General features: G+C 42.2%; 1 protein-coding gene across 1 annotated transcript in view; it reads left to right on the top strand.

Moving 5' to 3' along the window:
* Window positions 1-19,211, top strand: part of pex5la (peroxisomal biogenesis factor 5-like a) — a 71,651-nt gene that overhangs the window by 6,400 nt on the left and 46,040 nt on the right. The gene's annotated exons all lie outside the window — the stretch shown is intronic.

The raw sequence follows: 19,211 nt of genomic DNA, 5'->3' as shown, positions 1-19,211 counted from the left end.
GTGTGGACAGAAATGCTGTGGTGCATCACCAGTGGCTGGAGTCTGCACGGCTGTTCTTTGCCTTACTCAACATTTTATGAATCCAGGATTAAATACGATTAGCTTATTTTAGCTATGTGTAACTATTTTTATTTGGTATTTACATTTGGTTTATGCAGTTACGGCTCCTGGAAAATGATTTTCGATGTAAAGGTTTCGCTATTCTTAGTATCAACAATGGGATTTCTGTAAATCAGTTGGAAACGCAGAGATAAAGGTAGAGGAGCAGGAAACCAATAAATAGTAGAATCCTCTTTATTCTGTGGAGTCTGTTTTCACAGCAACAAATCCCACCAAAGCAGTTTCAAAATGCAATTACTTTCTCACATATGGGCATCTAGTACAAACAGGGATGAACAAAGATATGATGGAATCCTCCATCTTTTTTGCCCGGTCTTTCTGATTGCCATCTTTTTAGCATTTCTATTTATCTGAACCAAATCATTCCAGTAACTAGTCCACATGGGCAAGAAAAATAAAACTAATTAATGTTATATTTTTGATGCAAAATCGTCTCAAAACTGTATTACGTAACATTAGGGAGGAGAAACTGCGCCTGAATGAATCTTGATACAAACAATCTGGATAATTGATGTAGATGAAGGAAAGCTTAATTGTATGAAGTGAGACCGGCAGAACCGTGTCTGTGATTTTTTTACTTTGATGTTTGAAGATTTATGAATGTGATACTTTGGAATTTCATTCATTACACAGCAGGCAGTCTTGATCTAAAATGATCTAAAAACATTACTAGATTCAACTGTTTGAAGAAGTATGAAAATAGCCGTCAACGGTGCACACTTGGTTACAACAGAAACTTAAATGTCTGATTTATAGATACTATCAATACAACTTTTCAGAAAATTGTCAGAAATGCATAAATCATCACTCTTAGCATATGAAAGAATGAGACAGATTGTTGGCTCTCATACGTAGTGTATGAAAGAAACTGCGAACACTCCCAGTTACAGTACATATAGTCCAGTGACAGGGGAATTAATTATTATACCTATAATATGCAGACGTAAGCATTTTTTTTACTGCTGTTAAAGGGGCAAAGTAGCTACAGTAAGCAACAACGACACACAGGTTCTTCAGGGTTTACCTTCATAGAGGGCTTTTTAAAGAGACTCAAGGATACATCAGCGGGGTGCAGCGCCTCCAGCACAGCTGTGACCCAAACCCTTCCCTGGTCCCATCTGTTCCACACAAAGCTCACATGTGCTTAGGTCAAGTGGTGAAGGCATGATGAATTCCCCACTCTGAGCATAAGAGATCATGCTGCATGCAGTATGAGAGGTCAAAGGCTATCAGCCTATCCATCTTTTAAGGACTTTCTTCATGATAAATGAAAGGTGTGACCGTGTTTGACAGTATTGTAAAGCAAACAGAGGACATAGAAAGGAGTACGGAATAGTTTGTGGTGTCAGGGTAGTAGAGAGTGCAAGCCCGTAGGCAGGGGGGGTTCGGGTGGTTCGAACGAACCCCCCCCCCTCACTGCCAAAGGTCCAGAATTTAAGTCGTTTTTTTAATGTGATTATTGTCATCATTGTATTAATCAATGCTTGTGACAAATTTCTGGGTTGCTGTTTCAAATTAATATGATTATTGTTGCAGGACGCGTGTGCCCCGCGTGCAGACAGAGAGAGTTCTTGCAATACAGTCGCAACGTGAAGAAGCATCGCCTCTGAATGATGCGATGGGAGGGGTTATATATATATGTATTTTCTTTAATTAAAATGATTTATCCACTCAATAGTCTACGACGGGGTACCCAAACTACGGCCCGCGGGCCGGCCCGCCCACATATTTGGACCGGCCCTCTGAAAAATGCCTTATAGTGTGTTCACACCAAACGCGAATGAAGCGTTAAGCGCGAGTGATTTACATGTTAAGTCAATGCAAAGACGCGATGACCTACTTGCGGCGCGAATTGAGCGTTCGCGTGATTCGCGCGAGTTGAAAAATCTGAACTTTGGCGAAAATTTGCGATTGTTAACCAATCAGGAGCCTGCTCTAGTACAGCCGTGAGCGAGTGTCAGAAGCCCCTCCCATGATGCGAATTCGTGTCTGTAATGAAGCAAATTTCACGCTCGAACAATGCGAATAAACTCAAAATGTTCAAGCCTCCAACTACATGCGAATAGCGCGATTTACCATTTGGTGTGAAAATCAGAGACATCATTTTTTTAAATATAGTTCTACAGTTTCACTTATATCATGTCTATATTTGATAATAAATATTGGCTTTCAGACCCAAATTTCGCTAAGTTACTCACATTGCCTAATTATTTGTTAAATTCATAATGTAACATTGCGATAGAACTGAGAATATTTTAGGTGCATCAAAAAGCGTGCTGGTTAAAATACCAGCAGACAAGCTAATCCAGCACAAGTTCATGCATAAAAGGTCACCAAAATGAAGTATTTGAACCTCATAATTAAATACAAAAGGAGGAGGAAAAACTGCAAAACGGTCCACTTTTGGAAAAAAAGAACCTCCCCTTTCAATTGGCTGGCTACGGACCTGGAGTGTAAAATTGTTATAGTCTGCAAAACCTTGGGCGTTAGTTTGTAACCTATGTAATTTAAAGGGGTGATTCGCTGGAAATACGTGTTTTTCTTTGGTGTGTTATAAGTTGCCCATGCATGTATTAGACACGTAAAATTGCTAAAATGAAATGTGGGAACAAAAGATGTATTTTATCTAGAAGGAAATGTTCACCCAGACCTGCCTGAAACGCCTCGTGTAACCACACCCCGACGAATCTACATCAGTTCATAACACGATTTGACAAAGATTGCCTAAATCTAAATGCAAGTAAGAGTAGTACATACATACCCAACAGGTAATATGCCTTCGACTTTTTATTAACGACCATTAATCGAATATTTATGTTTTGTTCTCAATTTTGATCTCATATACACTACCGGTCAAAAGTTTTAGAACACCGGAGTGAAATGTGTATGCTTAAAGTCTAAAAAAATTTTCGTAGACAAAAATATAATTCTGTAAATATAAACTTTTTTATTACAAACTAAAAATATATTTAATAAAATGTCTTTGAAAAAGGCAAATAATGAAAAAAGCAGCCAATTACCATGCAATTTAATATAATTCATGTACAATAAAAAATTTATAAAATAAATTGTAATATTATAACCAAACACAGACCAGAAGTTAACTTCGGGCCAGGGGTGTGTGCCTGATGAAAATGTCTATAATGTATATATATACAGTATGGATAAGGTTTCAGTTAAGACGCAACAGTACCTTAAAAGGCAACTTGCTGTTACAAAAGAGCCACATAATTTTTACATATGCATACACCTTGTAGTCATATCTGAAACGTGGTTTTCAAACATGTTTGTGTAAAATGTATGTCGTTTTTTCTGTAAGAGTGTCTATGTAGGCAGAAGACAGCAAGACAACTGACCGGGAGCTCCGGTCATAGTTTGTAATGTACAATTGCAATGCATCAGACAATTAGAGAAAACTGAATCATAAATGGTGTTAACTTGCAAATAATCCCTCAAATAGAGTTAGGGCTCCAGAGTATTCATAAGAAGTGTAAACAAAAAGTAAAGACTGTTGACAGCATATGGCAGACATCGTTTTGAACTATTTCTATTTTGGTCTGATAAAACAGCACATCATGTGGTCACCTCTATGGGGTGCCGTTTGTAAAGCGGCTCCCTCTGAAAATAACAGCAACATTTTGTCACATTTAGCTTCAAACAATGTTTAAAAAACTGGTATGAATTTTTGAGGGTCACTTTTTAGCACATTTAGAACAATATTTGTCAACTTAGAGATATTTTAAATAGTTAAATCTAAACATTAAATGTTACACCTAAATGTTAAATCTAAATCTAAATGTTAAATTTAAATATAAATCTAAATATTAAATCTAAATGTTAAATCTAAATCTAAATCTAAATGTTAAATCTAAACATTAAATCTTAATCTAAATCTAAATGTTAAATCTAAATGTTAAATCTAAATCTAAATCTAAATGTTAAATCTAAATGTTAAATCTAAATCTAAATCTAAATGTTAAATCTAAATGTTAAATCTAAATCTAAATGTTAAATCTAAATATTAAATCTAAATCTAAATCTAAATGTTGAATCTAAATGTTTCGGGTGAAACTAAATATTTAGCTAATATGCAAATTCAAAATGCCGGTAACCGGAAATACCAAAATAAAAGCTCGAGGAGGTCAGTGTGTGTTTATAGTGTCAAATAATGAATAAAAAAAACATCTCATCCGGGGAAATGGACTCTTGGACATGGATTATCGTGATAATTACTACCTAAATAATAAACACGTTTGGAGAAACTGTATTTGAAGAGTACTTTGAGTTTTTAGTGTCACTTTTATGAAGGGGGCGAGACTTATGACCTGTAGCCACTATAGCCAGCCACGAGGGGGCTCACTTTGACTGATCTGTCATGTTCGCTTGCATGAAGGCCAGCAATGTTGGCCATGGTCGCGCTGCGAAAATGTCCAACGAATCGGCGTTAGCCTTGACAAGAATCCAATGCTACGTGATTTGGAAAACATAGCTACTTACCGAGTTGGCCTGTGGTGGCCCTGAGGCGGTTGCTGTCGCTGTTGAAAAAGTTTGAATAGCCGCCAGGACGGCTCTGCCGATGTTCTCGGCTAACGCCGATTCGTTGGACATTTTCGCAGCGCGACCATGGCCAACATTACCGTACCTGGTCAGGGGCGGGCGGGGACAGGCTCTTGCTGGCCTTCATGCAAGCGAACATGACAGATCAGTCAAAGTGAGCCCCCTCGTGGCTGGCTATAGTGGCTACAGGTCATAAGTCTCGCCCCCTTCATAAAAGTGACACTAAAAACTCAAAGTACTCTTCAAATACAGTTTCTCCAAACGTGTTTATTATTTAGGTAGTTATTATCACGATAATCCATGTCCAAGAGTCCATTTCCCCGGATGAGATGTTTTTTTTATTCATTATTTGACACTATAAACACACACTGACCTCCTCGAGCTTTTATTTTGGTATTTCCGGTTTACGGCATTTTGAATTTGCATATTAGCTAAATATTTAGTTTCACCCGAAACATTTAGATTCAACATTTAGATTTAGATTTAATATTTAGATTTAACATTTAGATTTAGATTTAGATTTAACATTTAGATTTAACATTTAGATTTAGATTTAGATTTAACATTTAGATTTAACATTTAGATTTAGATTTAGATTTAACATTTAGATTTAACATTTAGATTTAGATTAAGATTTAATGTTTAGATTTAACATTTAGATTTAGATTTAGATTTAACATTTAGATTTAATATTTAGATTTATATTTAAATTTAACATTTAGATTTAGATTTAACATTTAGGTGTAACATTTAATGTTTAGATTTAACTATTTAAAATATCTCTAAGTTGACAAATATTGTTCTAAATGTGCTAAAAAGTGACCCTCAAAAATTCATACCAGTTTTTTAAACATTGTTTGAAGCTAAATGTGACAAAATGTTGCTGTTATTTTCAGAGGGAGCCGCTTTACAAACGGCACCCCATACACCTCCAGGGAGCTGAACCATCACCGCTGTAATACTGCAGTGGTCCAAGCACAGTCAGCCTCTATATTTACATTTGTACCAATTTCTGACAATCACGCATGGATCACGCAGTAACTGGCACTGCAAACAGGTGTGTTATGTACATATAGTTTATAAACCAGAGCAAAGCTTGGGAACGAGGTTGTATTACAAATACTCGCACAAGATATTGACCGTACGTATACTTCCACCATCTGTTCAGGGATGCTATGAGTACGATTGCAATTGTGTTCGTCTATGGAGTACCGGACTGACCCTTAACCACGCAGTCTGTCTCTACTGTCAGGGGGCCGGAGTTGTTGAAACACAGATGTCTCTTTCAGATAGAGATTGTGTAGTGGATGAGGATTTTCTCCGCGGAGTTCCTTCTTGTTTAAAACACACACAGTCCAAACAAATTACCACAGATACACACCACCATAAATCTAACCATTTTCTGTACATCATTGTATATTTAGTTGCGGGAGTTTGATGTATCTTGCCTATATACTGGAACTTTTATGGCCCCTATTAATCAAATACATGTGACCCTGCCTGTGAAAATCCAGTTGAAGTGACTTTTGTGATTTACTGTTTTCTACAAGTCATATTAATGTAATGCAATGTAAAGAAAATTTCTGTGAAAAAAATAACATTGAAATCTTTAACTCTTTCTCCGCCAGACTTTAAAAAAAAGTTGCAAGCCAGCGCCAGTGTTTTTTTGCATTATCACTACATTTTGATGGCTCACAGTATGTTTTCTGTAATTAATGTATGGACAAACTGAGAACAGAGAACAGTCTCTTTTTCAAACAAAAGAAACTGTATTCTATCTTCATTTGTTCTTTTTTATCACCCCTTAGATGTGGGTAGGTTTCAGAAAAAAATGCATCACTTTGATTAAACAGCTGAGATAATTTTTTTTTTCAAAGACTGAGATTCTGTACTTTTTTCAAAGGTGAGTAACCTGCTGTGCAAACACTGATTGCGGTAATAACTCTTTGGCGGGAACGGTTGATTTTTAAATGACTCGTCAATGGGGAAAGAGTTAATACTGACTAAGGACATGACTAAGATTAAAATGAATGTTTAGGAAGCAAACTTCCAAAAATGATTTTTATTTTCCCTGTGAAACGAACCTGCAACCTTTGCGCTGCTAATGCTATGCTTTACCAACTGAGCTAGAGGACCTTATATAACTAATTACATCTAATCATTGACAGAATGTAACAAAACAGTTGTAAAAAGTAAAAAAATCTATATTTATAAGCTGGATATACAAACCTTGAAGTCACACATTTCACATTTCCAGAAATTTTCAAGGCACCTCGATTGGGTGTACTTAATTTTCTTCAGCACTAATTATTAATTTTGTCTTCAGGGGTAAAACTTTTGAATGAGGAAAAATTACAGAGTGTGCATCACTTCCATGCCACGATCCACACAATCAACCCAGAAGATTTCTGTCTGTCATGGTCTACCAGTCCAACCAGCAAACCCTCAAGCAGCCGACCATGTCAATTATATCTTGTCCTCAGGCATAGATATCCAGTTTGGTCACATGGAGTCTGCCAAGGCAAAGGTCAGCTGTGACCGCGGCCCTGGCAAGAAATGCTGTAGTCTGAAATCTAAGAAAGCATGGCACAACAGCTGGGGCCCCTTGTTCCTGTTATTTACTCAATTTGGCTTTGCATCTTCGAGATCCTCCGCTGCTTCTACCTCTTTATTCATCTCGTCTCCTTATTCATCTTAATTATCTAGATTGTTTTGCTTTTGTCAGTAACATCTGTGGTGTTTTTCAATACATTGTTATGCTTGACTAATTTGAGGCTGCTACTGCCAACCCGGGAACATGCCCGGAGCTTCAAAACAAAGCTGCGTGACTGTTAAAAAGGATAAAAGAATAATCATGAAATGTCAGACTGGAAATGAGTATTGTTGTTTGCCGAGTGTATTATTGCAATGGCTTGAATGGACTCATAGAAGCATAAAATCTGTACTGTACCTTTAAATTCAAATCTGACGCTCTGCGCCACACATTATATTGATAATAAATAAAACAGCTGGTGATGAACCCGAGCAATAATTGCTACTTCAGGGGAAAATAAAGTGATCCCCAATCATTTCCCAACTTCATACACTACAGTCCCGTATTGCCTTGCGTCACAATCGTGACCTGCCGCGTTGTTTTGGGACATGAGGATGGATGGCATGATTATCCGGATCTCTCCGTGACTCGTGCAATCACGACCGCGGTACTTGTCTAATCTTACACAGAGCCCTTGCACTCCGCTGCCGCCTCAGAGACAAGCCTAACAAAATGGTCCTCCACAATGCACTGTTGCAGTCCTCAGCAGAGTTTTGGTGATTAGCTCATGCAAATTGACATTTATATGGCCTAGGAGAGCTTACTTTTTACCCTCTCTGTCAAAAAAGCACTTGAGTGAAAATACAGCATTGCCAGGTTTCAGCCTCAATCATTTGTCAGTCCCAAAATTGATGCTTCTCTACCCAGCCTCCCTGACTGATTGCCGCAAGCACTTTGTGTTTTTCTCAGAAGAATATTGCTGATGAACGGATCAAATCATGCAGGGCACATCTTTCATTTGAAGTGATAGGAAGAGGGATAAGGGAAATGAAAGAAAGCGTGGAGGAGATGATGCTGTGTTCCCTTTTATCTTAAGGTGCATTATACACACCTGAAAGCAAGCGTGTAATTTTATACCTTTAGATCGATAGGTGGAAGAAGGCCAATGGTCGGGCTAAATCCGTCTGGTCTGCATAAGGGGAAAAGCCATGGGTTTCCAGTGCTGAGGACACTATTTAAGTATAAATATCACATTACTGAGGTGCCCCTGCAACACAATCGCCTGGTATCTCATATTGATCAAAGCTGTTGTGCCTAAACACTTTTACAGCTTTCTGGCTCACAAGAGCACTTTTTCAGTCGCTGTGCTATTTTTAGTAATACAAGGTCCCGGTGGAAGGCGTCATTTGCCAAAAATACATGACTAATGTGTGCCTCAAAGAAAGTTAGTTCGGTTGTAATCTGACATGGTCGATCATTTGTTGCTTTGCATGGTGAAAGAACAGAAACTTTTTAAGATGATTACTACATGGATAGGGTTTGTTCCTGAGCTGTTCCCTAGCTGCCCACTGTCCTAAGTGAAATGGACTACATGCTTTAACTACATTAGCGTGATGGCATTAGCATCAGACACACATCAGGGCACATATCTGGTATTATCTCACAGCTTAAGAGAGCATTACATTTATGCAATTGGCAGATGCTTTTACCCAGACCATCTTACAGTGCTGTGAAGCTCTACATTTTACACGCTCAACAAAACTAGCGATTCGTACATTTTTGGGGAGATTCATAGGGTTTGGGGAGGGACTTCAGTATAGCTTGGTTTTACCAATCGTAAAGTTTTGTACGATTCACATCGTACGAATTCATACACCTCATAAACGGTTACGTTCTTGAGAGATCAGGCTGTATTACTTCCTTTCTTCCATTAAACATAAAATATTTTGTGCAGTGTCATGTTGTGTATATGTGGTTAAAAATGTTGAACCTTCATAAAGCTCATACATCCATTATTAAGGAAATCCAAATGGTTCTAGTGACTTAATAAATGTCATCTGAAGCAAGACGAAATGTTTAATATTTTAAGCTTATAGAGTGTAATTGAAATGCAGGAAACAGATCCAAGCCCTAAATTCAAATATGGCGGCACTTATCTTAAAGCTATTCCTTCACTGCGTGTTCCTTTCGCTCAAATGAAAAGCATTGTTTTAGCATCAGAAAGGTTGTGGGTTTGATCCCATTTAGAAAACACACCTACTTATGAAAAGTAATGGGATTGCACGCGGTTGAGTAAATTATGAGAAAAAGTTCATGTCATACGTATATATAATGAAAAATATTCTTATTTGGTATATATATATACTCTCTTATTTAATGTAAGAGAGCTCCAATGTTATTATACGTAGTTTACTAAAAATGAAACTATTAAATATTTCCATCTTTTGAAATCAAATCAAATATATCCCTAAATATTATTTGAGTTTTTAAAACAATTAAACTAAAATTAGAAATGTTTCCTCAGCAAAAATCGGAAGTTTGAGTAAATTATTATCTAAAAATGAACTCAATAAACCTCAAATAAAAATAAGACGTTGATGTTTATATTTCGTTTAATAAAACCAAAAATGAACAATAAAACAGAACATAAAAATAAAAGCTACATTAAAAACTATTAATAAAACTACAACAAACAAGTTCAACAAAACACTGCTGAGTTCTTGCTAGAATGATCTTTTACAGCCTAGAATTTCGTCAAATCAGGTCTTACGAGTTAAAATGTGACTACCATTTAAATTGTCCTTTGCATCGAAAACAGTCGTATAGGAAATCCCAACTGTATTCAATGCATCAAAACTGATGAAAGTTACACTAAGAAATAAAGCATAGCTATAAAAATAGTTTTCAGTAAAACAAAACATTTGGGTCACTGATTTTACTATGTTCCTGGTGCACCGGGGGGCGGGTGAGCATGTGAAATGGCTGGTGGTGCTCTTCTAGCAGAAAGCAGCTCATATGCATCTTTGAAGGTGCAACTGACTCATTTCAAAGCCACCTGACATGCCGCCCATGAAAACCAAAACGATAAAGTTAGTGCCAGTATCTGGCCCCTCGCAGCATTACGTAGGGACGATCTCTGTTCTCCTAATCTGTTTTCCAGATGTGTGGCTTAGAAATGGCGTATCAGGACATCGAGCATGCTGACAAAGCTGCCCTGCTGCCAGCCAGGGCCGAGCGTTTCAGCGGGGCTTGTGACTAAAAAGCGCTCAGCTGGTTAGTGCCCGTGTCTCAGGCAAAGCACGACACCCGGTCAAAGCTGTCCTCCAATTAGAAATAGTGTAATGCAAAGCTGGTGGCCAGAGCTCAGGCCACTTTGCTACAGATGTGAGGAGGATTATAATGGGATTGAGGCCAACATGTTTTTTATAGCTAGTCTTTTTGCAACCGTTTTATGTATATAGCATGATTTTCTCCTTATTTTAGACGTAAAAAACCCTATAAAATAAATTTTTTTTGTTGTTTTATTAAATGTGGATTTGTTGTACTTGACAATAACCTTTATCAGATTAAAAAGTCTTCCTCTTCCAGGAAAATGGACCAAAAATACTCATTTTGCATAAAACAGATCTTGTCCAATCAGATGACCTCTAGAATGAATGTCTCTCTTTATACCACATTTCACCGTCTAGCAGGTTAAATAAAGCATGGCTTACGGCTGTGAAGAAACTATAGCATGCAGGCCACTCGATATCTAATTTTGTCTTTTAGTTTAAATAAGAAAATACTTTACCACACAAAAAAGAAAACGAAACAGATATACAGTATTTTATACTGATTCATTAATCTGACTGGCCATTCACAACATTTCAATGTCTGATATTTCCAGATAACAACTGCCCAAAACTAACAACACATGGTTACCTGGATGCTGCAAAACCTTTTGACAGGCACAGTTTAATTACACAAAAATTAAATATACATATGTCTTTTAATAAAGTATGACATTATATTTACCAATGGTTATACCAGAATGTCTATTCCGGGCATTTGAACGTCATGTCTTACCTTAAAACCGAAAGTAAACTGGTTTTCCTCGTGGAAGATCTGCATACGTCAAAAATGAGCTAATAAAATATTTCAAATCAATATTTGATGTTTAATAACTTCTCGTCGGGTCCTGATCACACTCCATTCTCCTGTACATTTATTATCTTTTTCTTAATGATACTTTATATTCTGTAAAACTACCTCCAAACGTATAACCCTATATTACAAACAAATCTTTTGACATTATAATATTTAACGTTAAACATAATTCAACAAATTTGATTATTTTACTTATTAGTATGTACTACTTAAGTCAATTGTTGTTTTTTGTTTTACTAAATTTGTTAAGGCATTTCCAATTGCTTGGCCATTACAACTACAGCCAAAACCGTACGGTAAATACATCTCTGAAATTTGAATAGATTAACATATTCAGTTAATCATTACAGCTCCAAGAAGCCAGGAAATTAACTTCTTAATAGCAAAAGATTCTTGCTTTAGTATGATTTGTTCTGTGTATGAATTCAATGACAACAATTTCTGGTCATAGAAATGCCTCACTAATTATTTGAACATTTCACCAGATGCATCTTTTATCTCTAGTGAGTCTCTTTTGCAAAAAAAGAGCAGAAAGCAAGCATACTTTTCTCTTCAGATACAACATTTCTCGAAACGTTACCTGATATTTTGTATCTTGGCGTTTATTTTATAGCCTGTTCATACAGTAAAAGTCTTACCCAGTTTATACCTTTTTACCTTGCTTCAAAACAGCCCCAATACAGAAACTACAACTACTAGATATTGTTTCATCCATTAATCATAAGTCCTAACAGCATGTGCCTATGGACGGGCACAGAGCGTTATCACTAATAATTGTCATGTGTGAGTCATTTCAAGTGAATTTCTATTCGGACCTGATTGAAAGATCTGAGAGGGTAAGCTGTTAACTATGTACTCACTCCATCTGCTTCCATCAGTTTGACCCTACACATAATAACCTGTGCTGTTCGATCTAAGCAAAAATACAAGCTCATCAAATTTTGTCTCCCTCCAAGTCTGAACATTTATCAGATGATGTCCCTGCGGGATAACATACCGTTAGATCTCATTTCATAATATTAATTTGTCTTATTTTTATGTGCTTAGCTTGTGTGATTTCAATTATTATCTCATTTTTACAGCCTCAATTGCACCATACAAATCATATGGGTTGATTCAGCCAAACTGCTAAAAGGTAATCTGTATTACTCAAGCAGTATATGATGTCACATCCATAAGTAGGTAACAGATGTGCTATTACACACAGCATTTCACACACAATTACAGCTTTGCTGAAACATGAGAAATGCTTTATATTTTCACATGATTTCAACAATGTCCCACTGTGTGATTCATCATTTTTAAGTCAAAGGAAACTATTTACATTCAGTGCCAGTTGGCAATGGCAGGAAAGTGGTTATTGTTCAAATCTATTATCGTAACATCTGTCGCTTTGTGGTGAGATGGGTCTTGAAGTGTTTGCTGAATCACATGTATTTGACAGCAAGACAGTAAATGTGGTTGTAAATAAACACAAGAAATAGAAATGATAAGGATAAAGATGAACTGAAGGATCACTGCATTAGTTAAAGACCATAGTGCAGTTGCGTTGATGTATTTCCTGTTGAAACAGGAAGTTGAAACAAGGCGGGGCATATTATATCACAGCCATAAACCAGCTTGTTACCTTCCTGAAAGCTAAGGATGGTTAATATTGAACATTTTGGTTAGTGTTGTCACAATATATGGGTTATAACCATAATATATAAATACCATAATTAAAAAAAACCATGAGAATTTATACTGTGTTAATTCAACACATAATATTGTGATAATATTGTAAATAATTCATCACCTGTTTAAAGTTTTGTCTTAAGGTGCTAACTTTAGCCTGCTAGCACTGAAATCATGATCCCACCCTCCATGCGAATCGCCTCCCAAAGCTCAAGTTTTAAGTGTGATTTGTTGGTCAAAAAGGAGAAAATGCTAAATAAACTAAACTGAAGATGAATTTGACCGATAGCATTATATGTTAATTAAAAAACATTCAAATAGATATTGTGATCATTTTAGCCCCTGTGAATCCTTTCAGACATTAAAGTGAAGAGAAAACCTGATATCGTGACAACCCATATTGTGGTTGATTTTTCTGGAACAGAATAACTGTAAAACACGAAAGCGCTTATACCTGCTAAAAGTGCATTTTGCTGATGTTTAAAGGTATACTTTAATATATAAGCTATAAAATTCTGTCATCATCAACTCACCTTTGAGTTGTTCCAAATTTGTATGAATTTCTTTGTTTTGATGAACACAGAGAAATATATTTGGAAGGATGCTTATAACCAAAGGGAGATCTTGCCCCCCATTGACTCCCATAATAGGAAAAAATTACTTTATCTTTTTTTGTTTGTTCTGTTGAACGCATAAGACATTTTGAAGAATGTAGGACAGCAAACAGCTTACTTATAATGCCTGGTCCGTTTTGGAAAACATGTGCGCTGTCCGTGGAGACTTGTGGTGCAGATACATCTGTCACTCAGCCCCCACGGCGCGTGTACACAAAGGCGCCCAGTGGTGCAGTGTTTTTTTACCTTCAGAAAACTTTCAGTGAAGGAAAAATGTCTCTCTTGGCGTCTTCTCTGTTCAGTGAGCGGCAAAAGCAGCACATTCATGTCCAAACTGTACTTGTGAGTGAGTACAAAACGTACTCGGTTACTTACGTAACCTCGGTTCCCTGAGATACGGGAACGAGTACTGCGTAGCAGGACGCTATGGGGAAAACTCCTTTTTCTCCGATGACTGAAGCAATTCAAAAGCGCAGTGAAACTGCACGGTGATTGGTTGGAAAAAAGCAGAGCTTTGAACCAATCGTAGCGGAGCTGCCGGACCAATGGCGATGGCACCCGCCAAAATGGGCGGGGCTTATGGCTATATAAGCGGACACATCGCCGTAGGGTCTTCAGGTTACTTCGACTGAAGCGACGACACAGCAGCTCGTAGCACGGCAAGGAACGCAGTACTCGTTCCCGTATCTCAGGGAACCGAGGTTACGTAAGTAACCGAGTACGTTCCCTATCGATACTTCACTCGTACTGCGTAGCAGGACGCTATGGGGAACAAGTATAATCACGCCGTGCTACAGATGGAACGAAAAACATAAATGGTCTCGGAGCCTGGGCTCGGAGACGGAGTAAAGCAGGGAAACCCTGAAAGCGGTAGAGGCCAAGCTAGAAGGTGGCCTAGACCGGTTATCGTCCCAGAGTAATTAAGTGCTGGCGTGGCCATAGCCATGGCTCAGCGACCTAATTCAAGCAGAAAGGACCCGGGCCTGAAGGGCCGGAACGTCCAGGTTATAAAACCTTGTAAAAGTGGACGGCGAAGCCCAGCAGGCCGCCGCACAGATATCTTTTATAGAGACACCGCTATACCATGCCCAGGAAGAGGCAACGCCTCTAGTGGAATGGGCTCTAATTCCTGTGGGGCATTGAAGGCCCAAGGAAGAGTAAGCCAGCGATATAGCCTCAACTATCCACTTCGATAGTCTATGTTTCGAGACCGAGGACCCTTTGGTGCGGTCACCGAAGCACACAAAGAGCTGTTCCGACCGTCTGAATGGGGCGGAGCGCTCAAAGTATATTCTTAACGCTCTGACTGGGCAGAGCAGACTAAGCTCTGGATCCCGCTCTGAGGAGGGGAGAGCAGAGAGCGAAATAACCTGTGCTCTGAACGGAGTAGAGAGCACCTTAGGTACATAGCCATGTCTTGGTTTGAGAACGACTCTGGCGTCGCTAGGCCCAAATTCCAGACAGGATGAGCTCACAGAGAGAGCCTGTAAGTCACTCACACGCTTCACCGATGCTAAAGCGAGAAGCAGAGCGGTCTTGAGCGTCAAAGGACGGAGGTCCGCAGATAGCAGCGGCTCAAAGGGAGGACCCTTTAGAGCCCTCAGGACCGTGGGCAGATCCCAAGAGGGAACTGTAAGAGGGCGAGGGGGGTGTAGCCGCCTGGAGCCCTTCAGGAAACGAACGACAAGATCGTTCTTGCCCACTCCTTGTCCTCCGATGTGGGTATGTGAGGCTGAAATAGCCGCCACATAGACCTTGAGTGTGGAAGGGGCACGGCCGTTATCCAACAAGTCTTGTAAAAATGACAGTATCAGTGATACGTCACAGGACACTGGGTCAGCGCCGCGTGTTGTACACCAGGAGGCGAAGACAGACCATTTGAGGGCGTAGAGGCGTCTAGTAGACGGAGCTCTAGCTTGTGATATGGTGTTCAGTACGCTCTCTGGGAGGTCCGTAGGCTCCCGTCGAGAGGCCAAAGGTGCAGAGCCCACAGCTCTGGCTGGGGGTGCCATATCGTGTTCCCTGCCTGAGAGAGGAGGTCCCGCCTCAGGGGAATGGGCCACGGGGCTGCTATTAGCAGCTGGGAGAGATCTGCGACCCAAGGCTGGTTCGTCCACAGAGGGGCTACCAAAAGCACTCGGTGAGCTTGATCCCTGATTCTCCTGATCGTCTGCTGCAAGAGCGCGATCGGGGGAAAAGCATAGAGGAGCCGGTTGGGCCAAGCGTGGGCCAAGGCGTCCTTGCCCTTCGAGAAGTACGTCGGGCAGTGAGTATTGTCTTCTGAGGCGAAAAGGTCGACTTCTGCCTTGCCGAAGAGTTTCCAGATTTGTTGAACCGACATGGGGTGGAGCGTCCATTCGTCTGAAGGAACATTGCTCCGAGATAGCATATCTGCTCCCCGGTTCAGTTTGCCTGGAAGGTGAGTTGCCCTCAGTGAGCGCAGATTGGACTGGGCCCATTCCAAGAGGTGAGAAACTAGGGAAAAAAGGCGTCTTGAGGAGAGGCCTCCCTGGTGATTTATGTAAGATACTACCGTCATGCTGTCTGATCGGACTAAGACGTGACGATCTTTTAGCACCGGTAGGAAGTAGCGGAGGGCCAACCATACTGCCTGCATTTCCAGGTAGTTGATATGGAGGCTTCCTTCCTGGTTCGACCAGAGGCCGAAGGCCGGGTCGCCATCGCACAGAGCCCCCCAACCCGTGTTGGAGGCGTCTGTCGTGACCACTTTCCGACTGGATGTGGAGCCCATGGGCACACCCTGCTCTAGCCAAAGGGGATCTTTCCACGAGGCTAGGGCGGTTACGCAGGCTTGATTCACCACAACACGCAGTCGACCAAGACGCCAAGCGTGTGGAGGAACTCTGGGCTACAGCCAGTACTGGAGGGGGCGCATCCGGAGGATGCCCAGACTCAGTACCTGAGATGCAGAGGCCATCAGACCTAGCATTTTCTGCAAAACCCTGAGGGGGCGTGAAACCCCGGGTGTGAATGAGGCCGCGAGCCGTCGAATGACCAGAGCTCGGTCTGGAGAAATTCTGGCGGTCATGCGTTTTGAGTCGAAGACTGTTCCCAGGAACAAAATGTTTTGGCTGGGTGACAGTGCGCTCTTGGCAAGATTGATCCTGAGTCCCAGGCACTCCAGGTGGCTGAGGAGGAGGGATCTGTGAGACTTTAGCTCGTCCTCCGACTGGGCTAGAACAAGCCAGTCGTCGAGGTAATTCAGAATGCGGATTCCCTTCTGTCTGAGAGGGGAAAGAGCCGCGTCCATGCACTTCGTGAAAGTGCGGGGAGCTAGAGAAAGTCCGAATGGAAGGACCGTGTATTGATAAGCAATTCCCTCGTAGGCGAATCTCAAGAATCGTCTGTGACGAGGGGCTATCTGAATGTGGAAGTAAGCATCTTCCAGGTCCAGGGAGAAGAACCAGTCCTCTGGGCGTATTTGCGAGAGGATCTGCTTCATCGTGAGCATCCTGAAGCGCCGTTTCATAAGGGCGTGATTCAGATGCCTGAGATCGAGGATGGGGCGGAAGCCGCCGTCCTTCTTTGGTACTAGAAAGTACCGGCTGTAGAAGCCTGACTCGATTTGGTCTGGGGGAACCATTTCTATGGCTCTTTTTCCCAGTAAATTCCTCAACTCCGTGCGCAGAACGTGAGAATTTGAGTCCTGCACTCGGGTGGGGACGACCCCGCGAAAGCGCGGGGGTCGACGAGCAAACTGGAGTGAATATCCTTGGGATATTATTTCCAGAACCCAGTCTGATACCCCGGGGATGGCTCTCCAGGCCTTGGCCCGGGTGGCAAGGGTTTGGGTGTAGAGAGGAGATACGCCGCCTTTTGGGGGCTTGACTCCCAGGAACAATGGAAGAGGAAGTTTGCTCTTTTTTTGACAAAGTTTGTGTTTTATTAAACATTTTGCAGAATGTGGTGTGGGCGTTAGAAAAGGCCCCGCACTTACAACATTGCATTTTAACAAAACATTTTTGCCGGCACCCGGAACTGAACGGGGTGACCTGGCAGACATGAGAGCAGTCTTTGAAGGAGGGCCGGCTGGAGCGGGCCCTGTAGCCTTCCTCTTCCTCGCATAGGGCTCAGGATGGGGCCTGAGGCGCAGGGTCCAGCGTGATCTTTGGCCGGGGACCTTGTCGCTGAGGATGCGGGAAGCGCCGTCCAGATCGGGAGCGCTGACGGTTGTCAGCTCCCGAAGCCTTCTGAGCAGCAGGGGTTCTTACCGGCTGTTGCGTCGAGGCTGGCTTAGGATGGCTCGCCACCGGCCGAGATCCGGGTCTTTTAGGCAGAAAGTGCCTCATGGCTTGCGAAGACTTCTGCGCTGCCGTGAAGCGTTCTGCGAAACCCTCCACCGCCGGTCCGAAGAGGCCGGTCGTGGAAATAGGAGCATCCAGGAAGGGGACCTTATCCGCATCCTTGATCTCCGTGAGCGTCAGCCATAGATGACGCTCAAGCACCACCAAGCTGGCCATGGATCTGCCTATCGCCTGGGCCGTGGCCTTGGTGGCGCGTAGAGCAAGATCCGTCGCGCTCCGTAGCTCTCTGAAGAGCGCAGGGTCAGGGTCGGACTCATCCATGCCTTGGAGGAGCTTGGCCTGATAGACCTGGAGCACAGCCATGGAGTGAAGCGCTGAAGCCGCCTGGCCTGAGGACGAGTATGCGCGTCCAGCGAGGGCCGAGGTGGTCCTGCACGGCTTGGAAGGATGAGACGCTTTAGCCCTCCATCCGATGGCGGCGGGCGGACACAGATGTGCGGCCACAGACTCATCGAGGGGGGGTAGCTTCTCGTATCCTTTTTCCTCTGCGCCGTCCACGGAGGTGAGCGCAGAGGAGGAAGAAGGTCGAAGACGGGCCGAGTAGGGGGCGCGCCATGACTTCGTGAGTTCGCCGTGAACTTCTGGAAAGAACGGTGAGTTACGTTGACGAGGAGCCTGACGGCGCCCCGGCAAAAACCACTCGTCCAAGCGGCTGCGAGAGGGTTCCTCTGGGGGAGACCACTCCAAACCCAGCTCGTTGACAGCCTTCGTGAGGACCCGGAAGAGCTCGGAGTCCGCACTGGGGGCGTGTCCGCCGGGTTCTGGAGACGGCGAGGGGGCGGGGTCATCCAGCGAGCCCGCTAACTCCTCCCCGTCTGAAGCCGCTAACGACATGGCGTCGTCATCCTCCGGTTCGTTTCCACCGAACGAGATCATGTCACAGGCGGCCGCCAGTGGACGCTGATCTGTTCGGGTGAAACAAACCGGGGAAACATCTCTCTGCGGGGAAAGCGAGGCACGGCGTGCCGGCGTGAGCTCGCGTTTCCCCGAGCGCTTAGCTCCTCTACCCCGCTGCTTCTGTCGCACAGAGTCCTGTGCGAGCAGCGGCGGCGGGGATCGAGGGGCGGAGTCACTCTCTGAAAAGAAAGCTATCCGCGAGCGCAGAGAGGAGAGACTCATACTCTCGCAGTGAGAGCATTCCGTCTCTTTTAGCGCGTTCTCTGCGTGGGAGAGACCCAGACATGAAACGCACTCGTCGTGACCGTCGACAGCGTGCAGGAAAACCCCACACGAGCGACAGGG

The sequence above is a fragment of the Barbatula barbatula genome (genome assembly GCF_947034865.1).
Source record: "Barbatula barbatula genome assembly, chromosome: 7".
Classification (NCBI taxonomy): Eukaryota; Metazoa; Chordata; class Actinopteri; order Cypriniformes; family Nemacheilidae; genus Barbatula; species Barbatula barbatula.
Note: the sequence above shows the minus strand (reverse complement) of the source record. Positions and strands in the feature narration are given on the sequence as shown.